Raw genomic sequence first — 15,000 nt, 5'->3', positions numbered from 1 at the left:
TAGAATAGTGTGCCCGAGTATACCCTCAAGCAAGAGAACCCTAACCCAAGACAGTGGAAGACCATGGTGCCGAGGCTATGGCACTACCCAAAACTAGAGAACAATGGTTTGATTTTGGAGTGTCCTTGTCCTACCCTTACCAGAGGAAAGTGGTCACTGAACAATTACAGTGCATTAGTTAACCCCTTGAATGAAGAAGAATTGTTTGGTAATCACAGCGTTGTCATTTGTATGAGGACAGAGGAGAATCTGTAAAGAATAGATGCATAAAGAACATTTTCATTTATATCACACCATAACAACTCTCTCTCTCTCTCTCTCTCTCTCTCTCTCTCTCTCTCTCTCTCTCTCTCTCTCTCTCTCTCTCTCTCGAGTCCTTTGGAGTTTCTAATCTCTCCCTCTATCTCCATAATTCCACGAGATCGTATTGATTTACATACACGGTGGACTTCGGCCTTTTCGTCCTCATTTTCCATCGAAGTCAGATCGTTTTTCACGTCCCATTTTATCCCTCGATGGTTTTCCTACATTTGTTTATTTCTTCGTTTTTAGATTTGATTTCTCCTTTTTAGTTATCTGGTGGTCGTGTTATTCGTCTCCTTTGAATCGACATATTTGTCTTCTGTGGTTCAATTTCGTCCGTAGTTCCACAACACATTTAAACTTATTTTTAATTTGTTATCGTAAATTTTTATCATTTTTCTCTTAATCTTTGTATAATTATTTGCGTTTCATTTAAATAATCTAAGGATTTATATATTATGGTTATACAAAATTTTTATTTCAAGGTTATTCGATAAATGGCTTCGAAAAATACATAGTTGTCAAAAGATTTCGAAACTAAAAATTTATATATACTATTAGAGCCATATGAATACTTCTGCCATAATTCAACAGTTATGCTAATTTGAATTCAATTTTATTACTGCAGAGGAACAAACTTGACTAGTTTTAGACCTTAGTCACTAGTCAATCTCACCACATGTCAATGCCCTTGCTACCAAACATATCCTTACTATTAATAATGCTATCAAATATGATACATAAATGGGGTCATTTGGTTTTATCTATGTTTCTTATAATTTATATTATTCAAGAGAGTTTCTTTCGATAACATCGCCTTCATTATTATTACCTCCGCCAACGAAGTTGGAAGGAGGTTATGTTTTACCCCCCTGTGTGTGTGTGTGTGTGTGTGAACAGCCACAATTTTAATCGTGAAGTAATGAAACCTGCGTGGATTAACTGTTATGTAAAAAGCTGGGAATGACTAATTTTTAGAAGGTCAAGTTCAAGGTCATGGTCAAGCAAAATGTTTAATTCACGTCACATAATCAGCCCTAAGTTTGGACATTGTTGTCACAGTGACTTCAAACTTGGTTCATATTTGAGTGTATGAAAATCCACGCCAATTAACACATGCTAAGGTCAAAGGTCAATGTCAAGGTAGAGCCAAAGGTCGAGAAATAAGCTGCCCCGGTGACTCTTATGAGTACTCCTCTAGTTCTTATTATTATTATTATTATTATTATTATAATTATTATTATTATTATTATTAACCAAAGAAGAGATAAAAGCGTAGAATTTAATGGATCTTAATTCGAAACAATCACCAACGAAACGGGGGAAAGAATTAATAGTCTTAAATAGAGAATAATTTTGATTGCTTTTATTTCGATTAATCTATTTTTCTATTTATTTGTTTCTTAAATGTCTCAGCACCGACTTGGAATCAGAGAGTGCAAGATGGGATCATTGGGCTGGAAAGTTTGAATTATTATTAATAATATTATTATTATTATTATTATTATTATTATTGTTGTTGTTGTTGTTGTTGTTAGTATTACAAGCTAAGCTACAACCCTAGTTGGAAAAGCAGGATGGTATAAGTCTAAAGGCTCTAACAGGGAAAAATACCCCATCGATGAAAGGAAATAAGGATATAAACTATATAAAAAGTAAGAAACAATTAAAATTAAGTATTTTAAGAACAGTAACAACATTAAAAGATATTTCAAATATACACTATAAAAAGAGAATTATGTCTGCCTGTTGAACATAGAAGCATTTGCTGCATGTTTGAACTTTTGAAGCTTTAAACGTAAAGGAGTCCCTGGTAACCAAACAGATAGTGTAGGAAGAGTAGGTAAAGGTGGTGGGCATTGCTAAACACAGGAACTCACCACGCAGTGAGGGTGTGGCTGGGTACACTTCCTCAGAATGAGGTGTGCCATGAATTCTTGTGTCCAACTGTAAATGTTTTTTTTTTCTCTTGAATGTACAGCTTTCTGTTTTCAAATTTTTCCAGATGGGCTATATATTATTTTTCATATTTTTTCATCGTTTTTCACTTTCATGATAAGTCAACGTTATGAAATTATATGGTTGAAGCAGTATTTAAATGTTAGAAGTAACGCCGTTGTGCCTGAGATTAAAATTCGTGGGCACATTTTAGTCTTTATTATTAATGCACATTCATCTCTTATCGTGTTTCATTCCTGTTCCTATATTTATTTATGTAGAATTCATTTCAAGTCTAAAAAGAATTGACCCATTTTGTGTCTCAAATTATTTCCAATCATTTCTTACAGGAGAAAAAAATAACCTTTAGAAATACATTCATATATTTCTTATCATTTCCAGGCTATGTATAATACTGATAATTTTTTACAAGTGGATTCTTTTTAAAAAAGAATTTTCTTTTTCAGGTAACGTGTCTACAATAAGCAGTCTTGATATTGGGAGGGCAAATCGGTTTTGACGTCATCGGTGTAGTAATGACAGTAAGAAATAAGTGTGATTTTTTTAGTTACTTGCTATATTTAAAGCTCATTCTGTAAAATACTTAATTCATATGACTATCTCCTCTTTCTCTCTCTCTCTCTCTCACAGGCAAACACACACACACACTCACACCCCCCCCCACACACACACACATATATATATATATACATACATATATATATATATATATATATGTGTGTATCATATATTTAAATAATCCATATATTTTAATACCTTAACTTCTGGATTTTCTCCTACCTCTGGATCAGAGACCCAAGGGGGAACCACTCAAAGACAATAGCTTCTGGCCGGCCGGGGAATCGAACCCTAGTCCAATAGGCTAGTATGACATTGACATAGCATTTAGCTAAATGCTATGTTACTGTCATATATATATAAGAACAAATACAGCCGTTTCTACTCTACTGCAAGGGAAAGCCCTCAGACATGACCTTATTCATGTCTGGGGTTTGGCCGTTTTCATCACCACGCTGGCCAGTGCAGAATGGTGATGGTGGGAGACTTTAGTCTTATTGCTCACAGCAAACCAACTTAGTATTTGTGGCCCTGACTAGTACAGCTTTGCTGATCACGGCGATACATAAATCCTTTCACCACATTCATTACGGGCTGACCTAGTGCAAGAGCCCGTGTCTTGCTATAGGCAAGGCGTTCTTGAACGAACGAAAGAACCACGTTAAGCTATCCCCATTCAGAAAGTGCGTGTATACATATATATATATATATATATATATATATATATATATATATATATATACAGAGAGAGAGAGAGAGAGAGAGAGTTGGAAGATCCCAGGTCTACATGACTGAAGACTATGTACCAACCGTGTGTTACACGATTGTACATAATTCCTTTTGTATATATTATGCTTGTATCTTCGCTCTTCCCTTGCACTAAAACGAACATGAAATTCATGTCTCCGGTTTTCCTCTGTAACATTGTCTGTCTTGTGAACATGTTATGTCCTGTTACCTTGAGGTTTTGTATATAAAGGAGAGTGTTCTATAATGATATAACTCAGTTGATTGCTTCCTGCCTTTGAGTTCACAACCTTCTCCCTCCTTCGTCACATTGGTGCATGTGACGAAGGAGGGAGAAGGTTGTGAACTCAAAGGCAGGAAGCAATCAACTGAGTTATATCATTATAGAACACTCTCCTTTATATACAAAACCTCAAGGCAACAGGACATAACATGTTCACAAGACAGACAATGTTACAGAGGAAAACCGGAGACATGAATTTTCATGTTCGTTTTAGTGCAAGGGAAGAGCGAAGATACAAGCATAATATATACAAAAGGAATTGTGTACAATCGTGTGACACACGGTTGGTACAACTATGAAGCACGAAGTAGTAGTTGATGAAGGGAGAAGTATTGAATTAAAATCTCAAGATAGAGACGACTGGCGAAATATAACCGAGGCTCTTTGCGTCAGTAGGCGTAGGAGATGATGATGATGATGATACACATACACACACAAGTGGCAACTCTGGCATTCGGGCTATTAAATTTCCTAAAGTGAACACTTCTTTGCAATTTTGCATCACTCGTGCTGTGATAGCGACTACATCAGAATGCTGTATCTAAACTCAATATTCTTTGCACATGTTTATTAACCTTTCGGCCGCTCTCGTCCGACAAGTACAACAACTCTTACATTTCCGCCAATGCACAGAATGTCAACAAATGTTAGTTACTGAGAACACAAGTGTAATAAAGAAAACGGATTGTAGACAAGGCATGTTTAACACAATTACTACATCATGCTGTTTTAATTTTTGCGATACATGACTTCATATATTTTTGCGATACATTACTTCAAATATGGAATTGCAACTACTAACATGGTCTGGTTGGAGTTCATTTAGACGTTATTCTGTTGACATTGTTCCGTTCCCTCGCCCCTGACTCAGGCTGAGAAGTTGCAGCCCGAGTTAAATTGTTGTCGTAAATATTAAAAGTAATTAAAATAAATTGTCTTCTTTAAACAATATTTTCCTATAGAACTTGGTATTTAAATTCCAATTTATGAAAGGTTTTTGTTCTACAGTATTCTTAGAGGAACGAAAATTTATCCGGTAACTCGGGCTACTTCGAACAAGCCTTGTAGATGTAAAAGACTAACTGGCATCTCTTTCCATATTTTTGCGTGATTGTTTCCCGCCTAATTTCGGAAAGCTTGACTGTTGATGTTTGTTGTGCTACTGTGCATCTCGTTTTAGTTCTGTGATTGCTCAGTCACACTGCTCAGTGCTCTATATCCTGTCCTTATCCTGGAAATGGAGAAAGACATGTTACTAGATATGAAAAAGAAGTCGTTTGAGGTTAGAAATATTGCGGAAAAGTAAATCTACGAGCAGTCAGGCCTAACTTGAATTAAGAAATGAAGTTGGAACTCGAACATTCCAGATAAAAGGGCATGAACAGATTGATTGCCTGTGTGCAAGTACCGTCCCATAGGAAATCTACTGCCAGCCATGCTTGTTATTTCAACCAAAATCTAAGTAGTCGTGGACAGATTGAGGCTAAAATAATTACGAAAGCATTCTGAGTGACTGTAAGCATTTGAAGGAGTCATTTAAGTAGTAATAATAGCTTGAAAAAAAAACACTGATTACGATATAGTGGCAGCCATTAGGGAGTTTGCTTAACTGGAAAAAGAAAGGTATAACAAAGCTGCAGAAGAAAATAGGATATATTTAAAACATTTAACAAGTGGAGTGTTATACATGTGTAAACAAGAGTTGCCTTTGCGTGGACGTGACGAAGGAAGTGGCAGCCTTTACACAGGAAATTACCGCGAGCTATTGCAGTGCTTTGCTGAAATCGACATCATGTTTGCTTCTAAACTTTTTACTAAATGACATACTAAAAACTATTGGAAATGCCTTTTCTGCTGTAATTAGAAGCGAAGTTTATGCACATACACGCTGACGAAACTACAGACAGCATTTCGTATGAAGACAAAATATGTGAACGATTTCTTGGATTCTACAAAGTCAGTGATGATAAAAGTGCTATAAGATTGGCCGGTACGATTACAACTGCGTTGAACTCCTTCAGTGACGCTACAGATAAGTTAGCGAGACATATGTACTGCACAGTAACTGTAGTGGCAGGAATGCTAAAAGGAGTAGTAATATACAGAACAAGCTAAGGGAAAAAGGATTTAGATATGGGTATTTGATTCACTGCTAACTTAGTCTTGAGTATAAGCGTCGAGAAAGTGAGTGTAGTAAAAAATAAATAATATTTACGGTCATTTACTAAATTTACATCTTCCATTGCCAAACAAAAGTTTTTTTTTTATATCAGTATTCCATCACTGTGCTAAATAGGATAGTGCTATGGATGAAAAAACTGTCTCATCCATAAAACTATTGCATGAACACGTGAAAAATTCCTTTACTGGTATCTTCTTTATCAAAAAGACAATTTATTAGCAAATTTGAATGATTTCGCATTCATATTTTCATCAATTGCTTTCATAACATACTTTCTCAAGCTTTAAAACTGTTTGATACCCTACAGTCCACGTCACTCGACATAAAGCCTGGCCAGAGTAAAATAAATGACTTCATTTATTACGTAGAAGGTGATCGCAAGGACGAACATTGTGAACATTCTGTCTGATACAACTGCTGTCACTTAACAGGCAGACGAGTCAGATCCTCCTCCTAGAAAAATTTGGATGTGCACAAATTGATTTCATAACTACCTATTTTGGAATAATTGATAACATTCTAATGTCCTTACGAGACATTTTCGGGTATTCAAGAGTATGATTTTTTAATAACTATATGTTATTAACTTTGAAGAGTTTGCGAACTCATTTCCCGTACAACCTATGAACTCAAAAAAGAAAAAAAAGTGTCCCTGCATTTTTTTACAGCAAGAGCTTAGTGAACGAGATAAAATATATGCATATTGGCAGTGATTTAAAAAAAGGGAAGTCAGTCAAATCCAATTTAGAATTCGGCTTCTGTATAGAGTTGACTTCCTAAACTAATTCAACTACTGCTAATCACCCCTTAACATCAGTCGCCAATAAGAGAAGTTTTCTCAACGTTGAATAGAATACATTCTGATCTGAGAAGCCTAATGACCCAAGAACGTCTTCTGTCATCACTGGTTCGAATTTCCAGCGGGAAAAGCATTTTGAAAGACGTCGACAACAGGAAAGAGCTGCACTGCAGGATATTACACGACTTTGCCATCAAGCCAACACAACTGGAATTCTTGTATAAATGAAGTGAGGAGTTTTTATATTAATACTAAATTTCTCTTATTGTTAAATTATCAGTGCACATATAATTACCGTGTGTATTGCGTGTCTCACTTACGCACAAGTGTCTTGAGCAAAATCTGTAGTAGTATCCAAATATTTCTCTATCTTAAATTTTCACAAACATGTCCTGACAACGAATCCCGTAAAAAGGTGATTCTAAACTTTCGTCGATACTATATATATATATATATATATATGTATACATACATTTATATATTCATTAAAAAAAAATTGCAGTAGTATATCATTGTATATTAAAAAAAAAAAACCGTGTTTGCGCACTTTTTTCAAAGTGCTTCTTCAAATGAAGAGGTTTATAAAGTAACATGAATGTATAAACGTGTATGTGAAATTATTATTATTATTATTATCATTATTATTATTATTATTATTATTATTTGCTACGCTACAACCCTAGTTGGAAAAGCAGTATGCTATAAGCTCAGGGGCCCCAACAGGGAAAATAGTCCAGTGAGGAAGGGAAACAAGGGAAAATGAAATATTTTAAGAACAGTAACAACATTTAAATAAATATTTCCTAAATGAACTATAAATACTTTAACAAAACAAGAGGAAGAGAAATTACAGAGAATAGTGTGCCCAAGTGTACCCTCAAGCAAGAGAACTCTAACCCAGGGCAGTGGATAAAGTTATGACCTTCAGGTTTATTTTAATTGTTTTAGAGGATAATTTGACAGCTATGAATTACTAGTTTTTCTCCTGATGATATTATCAAGGAATAATTCTTTATGATTCACGAAAACTATATCTCCGGAAATCTCATCAGGGTTTAAGTAGTTTTGAAGTACACTTTTGAATGAAGATATAATTATTTGCTATTTGTTGTTGTTTCAATGATGTAAACCAAATGGTCTTTATAAATTATCAGTCTTCTATTGTTGTTTCCTTGTGTTGCTAAATTTTTATTTTCCTTCAGAATTGTTGCAGTTTCTCAAGGTCAGTTTTTGGAGAAACATAGAAATATCATGAGAAATTATAGACGCAATATATATATATATATATATATACATATATAAGTATATATATATATATTTATAGGTGTATATGTACTGTATATATATATATATATATATATGTATATACTGTATATATATATATATATATACAGTATATACATATATATATATATATATATTTATATATATATATATATATATATTTATAGATATTAATATTTACTTATTTATACATATATATACATATACATACGGCAACAACAACAAATACAACGTTGCTAGTCAACTGCAAAACATAGGCCTCAGACATGTCATTCATATTTGGATTTTGGCCACTTTTTATCACCACGCTGGCCACTTGTGATAACAATGTCAGTATTATTTAACTTGCACCCAGTCATGCACTTTGACTTGGCTTATATTTCCACATACTGGAATACTCACATGGGGAAAACTACAAAATAAGTAAAGTATATTTAAGGTAAAGTTCATGTTAAAGCTTTTATAAACCTCTTGAGTTGTAACCTCGGTGGCAATCTAGGTATAGATATTTACATTTATTACAGCAATAGGGATTATGAAAATATATTTATATTAATGGTAGTAATAATAAATAGAAAAATAAGTCAATGCAATCTCATTTGATTGAGTGAGAGAAAAGGAAATAATTTACCTCACTTCTTATCGTAAAAATTTCATTCTTTTCTCTTCATATTACGTTTCATGAGAATTGAGAGAGAGAGAGAGAGAGAGAGAGAGAGAGAGAGAGAGAGAGAGTGCTGGGTTCAATATCTTATTCAAGTCTTGCCATGAAAATACAATGCAAAAAATCATTTCGTTTATTTAACGTTTGAATATATGAAAGGTCATTATGCCTACTAAAAATAGAAAGAATATTGATATAATGTATAGATAAATGAGCGAGAGAAAACAATTCGATATGTCTTTGTTTTGAAATAAAAATATCGCTTCTCTGTATATAGACATACATTTTTGTGTGTGAGAGAGAGAGAGAGAGAGAGAGAGAGAGAGAGAGAGAGGAGCAAAGTGCATATCCTAAAAGTAATTACTGACCTCTTTATTCTCGTATCTACTAATGGTCTCACCGTAGCTAATTGTCTCTTCCTTCTTTACCTTTATCATCATCATCATCATCTACCATCTATGTGAGCATCAGCGACAAAAGAGAATTCGGAGATGGTGTGAGTGTGCATTTCAGAAACCATGTGTAAATATATGTATATAGGAAATAGCGTGAGTGGCCATTTTATAAACCATGAGTAAATAATATATATATATATATATATATACACATGTATATAGATATATATGATATATAAATATGTATATATATATATATATATATATACATATAGATAGATAGATAGATATAATGTCAATTCATGTCTGGGGTTTGGCCAGTTTTCATCACCACCTGGCCAAAGGCGGATTGGTGATGGTGAGAGAAATTCGTCTGATCACTCACAGCAAACCAACATAGTATGAGGTTGGCCCTAACAAGTACAATTTTGCTGATCATGGCGATACGCAAACCCTTTCACCATATTAAGGTATCCCCACTCACATATATATATATATATATATATATGTGTGTGTGTGTGTGTGTGTGTGTGCTATAGTTATTATAATTAGAATAAGTTTTTCTTGTTCCATAAAATGAAACTTCTTGTGAGCTTTCCATTTTCTCTTCTACGATAATTTGGTGTCTCTTGATGTTAGTGACCTCTAGCGAGAAAAAAATTGAAAACTGTAATTACAGCATGTCGTGTCGAATAAAACAAGGAACCTGATTTATAGCTCCTCTAGTTATTAGATCAGAAATAGCAACGATAATTTAAAATGTAAAGAAACCTACATTATGTTTTGTGTACAGTTGATAATGGGAAATTAAAAAAAGAAAGTAAAAGAAGCTCGTTATTGATGGAAAAAAACTTGGCATGTGATGTGCATCTTGAAGAAGGACACTTGAATAAGATACTCAGTAGTGTGGGCGCTTGTGCTTGATAGCACTGTTTTATTTTGCCTTGTAATTTGTAATAAAGTAAATGAATCATTTAATTATAGTTAAATTATTAAACAATAATAGCATAAGGTTTTAGAATTTTTTCATGTATATTTTTTTTCTATAGGTACATTGTTTCTGTTCAGAAGTACATATGTTATATTCCTACACCTTGTTTAGAAATATTTGCAGTAAATGCATCTGTTGATTTATTTGGTATTGATGAATGGTGACAGGTTCGTTCTGAAGCGAGAATTCATGAGATGCTGGGTAGAGAGGGAGGGAGGGAGTGGGGGATTTGAGGGGGTTAGGAGGAGGGACCATCGCCCTCCTCCCTCTCCAGCCAATAATGAGAGCGGTTTGCAATGGAACCTTCACACGGGCTCTGGAAATTGCTTCATCACTTCGCCGATTGTACTTGTGTATTGCGGTCTGTAATACAACGGTGTAAGTGGGTTTACAATTGTTATTGCAACGTGAAAAACTTTATTCAAGAGATGAATGGAGTCTCCTTGTATGCCAGCCTCTGAAGTCTTCGATCTGCTGTTATACGCAGCTTTTGACATTTTTCAAATGAGCCGACTTGACTAGTTTTGAAATTTCTCCTTAATGATTGTTGCTTGGACTGTTGTGTTTTATTTTGGGAGGTTTGTCGATACACATTTTATTTTTCAAATTAATTATTTGTGACGTCATAGAAAAATAAGATTCCATACAAATTCTCTCTCTCTCTCTCTCTCTCTCTCTCTCTCTCTCTCTCTCTCCTGGGTAATGAAATAGAAAAAGTGTGGACCAGGAGGAAGATCTCTGTATTATTATCAGCAAGGATTTGAAGTTCACCAAACAGAGCATAAAAGCTGAAAAGAAAGCACAAAAACTACATAAAGAGACAATTCAAATACAGAAACAAAGGCACTGTACTACAGCTTTGCACTTCACTAGTAAGACCCCATCTAGGATACGGAGTCCAATTCTGGGCTCCATGTATTCAGACGGATATAGTTAAACTGGAAGCAGTACAAGCTAGGGTCGCCAAACTAGTTCCAACACAGGCAATTTGGATATAGACGGAGGATGGAACGTTTGAACTTGATCTAAAAAATCGACGACTAAGGGGACAGTTAATAGAGGCATTCAAAATTCTTAAAAGAATAAGAAATTTAGATTACAACAATCTATTCACGGTTAGTACAAATCAGTCCAGAGGTAACGGATACAAACTGGAGTTGAAAAGATACAACACCACTCACTGTGGCATTTTCTTTACATACAAAATAGCAAATACTTGGAATAGACTTCAAGCGAATGTAGTGAAAAGTAACACGGTTAACGAGTTCAAGATTAAGTTAGATCACAAAAACACTTTAAATGCATAAACTAAATCGCTCTACCCAAGAGCAAATAGAGTCTCCGCGGATGGACTCAAGTCTTTGAGACATCCAAAATCCTTGTAGCTCACTCTCTCTCTCGTATTTTATTTTTCTAATTAAGTTGTGATGTGATGTAACGTCATATGGAAAATGAGATTTTATAGAAATTTCTCTCTCTCTCTCTCTCTCTCTCTCTCTCTCTCTCTCTCTCTCTCGTTATATTTTGGAGGTTTGTCAATACTAATTCTATTTTTCAAATTAAATTGTTTGTAGTGGGATGTGACGTCATATGAAAAATGACTCTCTCTCTCTCTCTCTCTCTCTCTCTCTCTCTCTCTCTCTCTCTGTTTATAAACATGCAGCTCTGTGATTTGCTTAAACTAAAGAATTGATCATTGTGGTGTGTATAAGCTTTGTGCCTGATTCAATGATTTTCTAAAACTTTTATGTCTCGAGTGCTGTTAGTCTGTCACTTTGGTGGGAACACCCATTGATGATCTTCGAGATTTATCTCTGATAATGTTTACTTTTCGTGTTGCAAAATGGTAATTGGCTTCATTTTCGAATAAAGTATTAAACAAAGACATATATCGAGGCGTTTCGCTCTTAACGGTTGAGAACATTTTGGCGTTTAATCATTTTTATAGGGATTTGAAATTTCGGACTTTCTCACAGCAGAAAGAATCTCTCTCCCTCTCTCTCTCTCTCTCTCTCTCTCTCTCTCTCTCTAGAACCTTTTAGCATATAATGATTTTAGGAATTTAAATTTTTGGCTCTCTTGATTGATCGAAGATTATGGCTTTTAACCATTTTTTTAAGGATTTGAAATTTCGGCTTTCTCACTGCAGGAAGAATCTCTCTCTCTCTCTCTCTCTCTCTCTCTCTCTCTCTCTCATAAACATATTTTCGTATTTTGAAATTTTGACTTCCTTACTGCAGAAAAAACTAACTCTTATTCTCTCTCTCTAGAACCTTTTAGCGTTTAATGATTTCTAGGAATTTGAAGTTCTCTCTCTCTCTCTCTCTCTTCTCCTCTCTCTCTCTCTCTCTCTCAATATTAATTTATCACTAACAGTAATAATACTGTAACTCTCTCCCTTTAAACATTTCGAATGCTGTACCAAATGGTTTGTAAGTTGCCCGAGATTCCTCCAGTGTCGGTACATCAAAGGCCCCGCTTACATCCCAGGAGGTCCTCTTTGCATCGATTGAAAATCGGCCTTAATGCACAATGATCTAAAGGTGATTTTCTTTCGTCATTTGCAAATACGAGTTATTTGTCATTAGGCTTTGGCAGATCTGGATATCACGCCATGGCAATATCCTTCCTCTCTCTCTCTCTCTCTCTCTCTCTCTCTCTCTCTCTCTCTCTCTCGTCAGGTGTTACTGTTGTTTCATGGTTTTCATGAAGCTGACAATCACAGGTATAATTAATATATCAGCATTATTAGTAGAAGTAGCTGTTATAGCATTGATTCTTTTAAGATATTTCTAATGAAAGTCGCATAAGCTTGTTTTTTTTATTTTGTCTGCTCTTTAAGAGTTAGAGCAACAAAAGATATTGATAAACATATAGAAAGATTATTTTTGGTGGATTTAAAGCACAGCATATTTGAATATGCAGAACTATAATTAATGAAAGCCACGTAGGATTAATATGTCTTCAGATGTATATGCTTATAAAATAGCATTTTAAAATATATTATTTTGTAATTAAGAATTAATTATTCTTTTTTGAATGATTATGTAATTGTTTCTTAATCAATACTAAATCAGTAGTGTTCTGTGCTTATGGATAATAGAATAATTTTCTAGTTTTATGAAAACGGTCGTCATAGCGTCATTACATATAATAAGAGGAAATACTTTTTAATATTGCCACAGTGTTAATTCGATTATAAAATACTCAAATCAACATATTTCTTATGTTATCACTTCAGAATAATAAGAACTAAGCATACTAACTTTTTGATTTTTTATTATAAAAAACTGAAATCAACATATTTCTTATATTGTCGCTTCAGAATAAAAATTAAGCATACTCACTTTTTGATTTTTGATGGTCGACGTAGGATATTTAGTTCGGATTTTATAAAGCAACCGAGAAGGTGATCTTTTGATCTCCTGAAATAAAGTGGAATGCTTTACGGATGCCGGGATATCATACTTTGATTTTTTTTTTTCTTCTGATGTGAGGAAAACGTCACGCGATATTACCTCATCGCCTTCGTTGGCGATATTCATTCTTCCTATTCCGCATGAAAACTCAGTGAGAGAGAGAGAGAGAGAGAGGAGAGAGAGAGAGAGAGAGAGAGAGAGAGAGAGAAGGATCGTCTTTGCGAGCGTAATCTTTTGCCTCGCTGACGTCCAAACCTTATTGGATGACGTTGATCGTTATCTCTAGTTTTATGAATCCAGCGATGTCGGTATGAACTTATTGGCGAGTCTTCCAAGTCACAACAGTTAGCCCTGGTATTCAGGTCGCCAGATATCCGAAGAAAAAGAAGAAGAAGAGAAAGGTTGTCTGTGTGTGTGTGTGGAGGCTGGGTTTCGTTTTGGAGTTTAAGGGGGAAATCTGTTCTGCGTGATTGCTCTCAAGCTTATGCAGGGCGAGGGTTAAATGTTCTGTATTATTATTATTATTATTATTATTATCATTATTATTAGCCAACAAATCGTGTCGACACGAGAATAGTTACAGATGGCTTCAAACTGTTGGAACCTAGATTTATGTCTACTTTAGGCTCCAGAGCCTTTAAATATGCGGCCCCGTGACTATATGATAAGCTCCCACAAAAGCATTCGAATGATTGAAGACATTAGGGCTTTCAAGAGGAAACTGAAGACTTTCTTATTTCATGAGTCTTTTGACAATGACGATTTAACAGTAAATGAACAATACGCGATATGAAACGTTAAATACTCTGAACAAACAAGGTAAAACGACAGTGGAGGTTCTGTAGAGAGCGGGGTTCCCCTGCTGTATGGGACCGGAAAAGTAGCCATCAAAGTAAGTCAAGTAAAGTGGCTAAACTACAACTCTAATTGGAAAAGCAGGATGCTATAAGCCTAAGGGCTCCAACAGTGAAAATAGCCCAGTGAGGGAGTGAAATAGTCAAACAAATAAACTGCAAGAAAAGTAATGGACAATTGAATATATTAAAATAATTATTTTATATATAAACTATGGAAACTTCAAAAAGCAAGAGGAAGAGAGATATGATAGAATAGCGTGTCCAAGTACATCCTCAAGCAAGAGTACTCTACCCCAAGACAGAGGAAAACTATGGGTACAGAGGCTATGGCACTACTCAAGCTGGGAGATAGTTGAATGCTCAGTTATTCTTTTTCTTTAAATGTTCAAATGCTACACTGAAAACTACGACAAATTTTGAAGGAGGGTCACAAATTTCTTGAAAATATTACCTTGGATACTGGTGACAAATTTGAGTCTTAATTTTTTAATCTTGTAGTTTTTTTTTACGAATTGCTCAAATTGTGATGAGAGTTATATCTAAAGAAGTGAATGTTGGT

The 15,000-nt window shown here is 34.7% G+C and overlaps 1 protein-coding gene across 4 annotated transcripts in view; it reads left to right on the top strand.

Moving 5' to 3' along the window:
• Fbxl7 (F-box and leucine-rich repeat protein 7) overlaps positions 1–15,000 on the top strand; it is a 788,333-nt gene that overhangs the window by 577,876 nt on the left and 195,457 nt on the right. Inside the window, exon 1 of one of the 4 annotated variants that reach the window (XM_068381810.1) lies at positions 2,746–2,783. The exons of the other annotated variants lie outside the window; for them this stretch is intronic. The gene's annotated coding sequence lies outside the window, so the exon portion shown is untranslated. Of the gene's footprint in view, positions 1–2,745; positions 2,784–15,000 lie in introns of those variants that run through there. 4 annotated transcript variants of the gene reach the window in all.

Source organism: Palaemon carinicauda, chromosome 1 (assembly GCF_036898095.1).
Source record: "Palaemon carinicauda isolate YSFRI2023 chromosome 1, ASM3689809v2, whole genome shotgun sequence".
Classification (NCBI taxonomy): domain Eukaryota; kingdom Metazoa; phylum Arthropoda; class Malacostraca; order Decapoda; family Palaemonidae; genus Palaemon; species Palaemon carinicauda.
The sequence above is the reverse complement of the archived record's forward strand: the minus strand, read 5'-3'. Positions and strand labels throughout refer to the sequence as shown.